This window comes from Phaethon lepturus, unplaced genomic scaffold, assembly GCF_000687285.1.
Source record: "Phaethon lepturus isolate BGI_N335 unplaced genomic scaffold, ASM68728v1 scaffold10765, whole genome shotgun sequence".
NCBI classification, from domain to species: Eukaryota; Metazoa; Chordata; class Aves; order Phaethontiformes; family Phaethontidae; genus Phaethon; species Phaethon lepturus.
The window spans coordinates 15361-18002 of NW_010541215.1; positions in this window are offsets into that span (position 1 = coordinate 15361).

Sequence of the window (2642 nt, forward strand, 5' to 3'; positions counted from 1 at the left end):
GTTTATGATGCTGCAAATAATTCATGGCACAGAATGCCCTTAAAGCATTTGCAAAACTGAATTCTGAATCTGGCTGGAATTTCTAGATGATGTTGTATAACAATGAATAAAAGAACAACCCTGAAACCTCTCTCTGTGGCATGTTGTCTCTGCAGCTGTAACAGGAGTAAAATCAAGGAGCTGGTTATTTTATAATTCCATCTAGCAAATTGGATGGATTATAAGGGGAAGTAAATCTTTACAGTGAAGAGTCTATTTTAGTCAAATGCTTTACAGAGTAAGATTGCTCCCTCTAGCAAATTCAGTGAGAATTTCAGAACACCAACTGATTAACTCATGTATAGTTTCTCTTTGTGTTACAAAATAAAATCCAGGGATTTAAGTGCCATTTCTTCCTTTAATTTATATTTATTCTCTTCTCTAACCCAAACCACAGAAGAAAATCTGCTACCTCAGTAACAATGCAAAAATAATTGCAAGGAACTATTTTGACAAGTCTGTTCTAACTCTCTCATCTTCAGATAGTCCTTTGCTGCTGCTGGACTGGAGGTGAACATAGGTGAGTCAGCACATACCCAGTAACCAATACCACACAGTCAGCAGTAATATGCACTAATTTTTTTTTTACCATAGTGCCCAGCCTTACACTGAAATAAGTAAGGCAAATTACTGTTTCAGTTTGTGTGTGTGTAGATAAGTTGTCATTTATTAACATGCAGCTTACCCCTCCCCACAACGTTTCAACACACGCCTACACATTACCTCCAAAACATGGCTCACCAAACAGGGGTGCATTAGCTGGAGTGAGGTATGCGTCCCAGTGCCAGAACACACAGCAACAAGGCAAACAAGGAGCAGGAGAGGATGAGAATATGCATGTCAAAGTGACTCTGTACTTCCTCCTCTAGCCCACAGTTTTCTAGTTCCCAGCATTTTCATTGCATCAGCTTGCAGCCAAATTCATAATAGATTAATAAAAGCTGCATGTTAGCATCAGTGTTTGCATGTCTTCAGTCTGCAGCATGTTAGAGAGATGTACCTTCTTCCTTGCTGCGAAGTTCAGCCCTGCTCTCCTCCCCCGCACTTTGTGTGATTTTTTTTTGGTACACACCTGCAAGGCTTTGGGACTTGCCTGCCTTAGCCTGAATTTGTATAAAGAGTTTCTTGGAATCCAGCTACGGTTAATGAATCACATCATATCAGTTTCTATCAGCAATTGCAACATACTTCACAGGATGTTCCCTCAGTCTTCAGAAAAAGGACCAGCGCTAGGCTTGACTATCCACACCTGTGAATTGCCAGCCTGCTCCAAAGAAGGCAAGAGAAACAATAAAGCTGCCTGGGAAGCATTACTGGGAAGATCAACATAAACTGGACCAATATGGACAAAAATGGAAATGGCTGAGACACGTACCAGGAAGCCTGGAGAAAAGGGACGGACAGTCCCAGAGACAACTGAGGAAATGGCACTCTCAACCCAGACAGCCCTGCAGCTCTGACATGATGGAGAGATCCAAAACTTTTCAGCAGGCCGAAAATAATTTTTGAGCAACATAAAGTAACTAGATAGTGGTAAAGGAGAATAAAGATAAGAAAGATTGCGGATCTTCTTTGCATGCAAAAGCATGCTGATATTGATGCTCTGGGGGTATCATACTGTTGTAGAAAGCAAAGATTTTGGCTTTAGCAGCTTCATTGATGTTCTGCTGCAGGTATGTTCAGAAGCAGAAGCTACTTTGTTAGCCAGAAATGTTATGGTGACTTACCCGATTAGAGAAATTAAGGTAATTTTAAGTTGGATTGCTTGAATTGCATTTGGTGGTTAATGAAGTGTAAGATTCGCTCTAATGAAAATGTAACAGTGGCAGTGTAAAAATAAATGCTAATGTCATTTGAGAAAGTGCATTTGTGACTCCAGTAAGGCTGATTATGATCAGGATGTAGCTGGGCCAGGGGCCGGAAATGGCAGCATCTTGAAAGAGACTTTTTAACAGGTACTGGATCCCTGTTTTGTAGTCAATAGGAGTCAAGAAATTCTGCCTCCCACAGAAGCAAGACACTGACACAATTGCACATAGCCTTTAGAAGAAGCAGTGTTTCCTTATTCCTGTAATGTTCAGAGCTTTCTGGGAACTGGGAACTGAAACTGGCCAAGACAGTAACAGCAGGATGACTGGTATCAATTTGCCTTGGTGAGAAAAATCATCACCCTGCTCTGATTGAGTTTCTGTTGTTTGGCTTGATAAACACTGGCTGGGAACTCACCCTGGAAAAGATGCTGAACCATAAACCAACCAAAACAGAGTTCTGTAAAAAAGGGTAGGCATCCTGGCAGCTGACTTCTCCTCATAGTTTGTTAAAGGTGAGGCGTTTCTTTCACCTCATTGTACTTACTCATACTCTAACCCAGCCAAAGACATTGTCTTGTGTCTCTGCTAAGAAAATGGATGCATATATCAGCTAATACTATCATAAATATGCAAGCTTTTCTTAGAAAAAAATAAAGTTACTAAAAGAAAACTGGTTTAGAACTAGAGAAAGGACAAAGCTAAAACGAGAAATCATGAAAGAGGATTAAAAGATTTAAACTGAAAACAGCAAGTGAAAATGAAAAAGACAGACAAACTGAAAATTAAGCTACA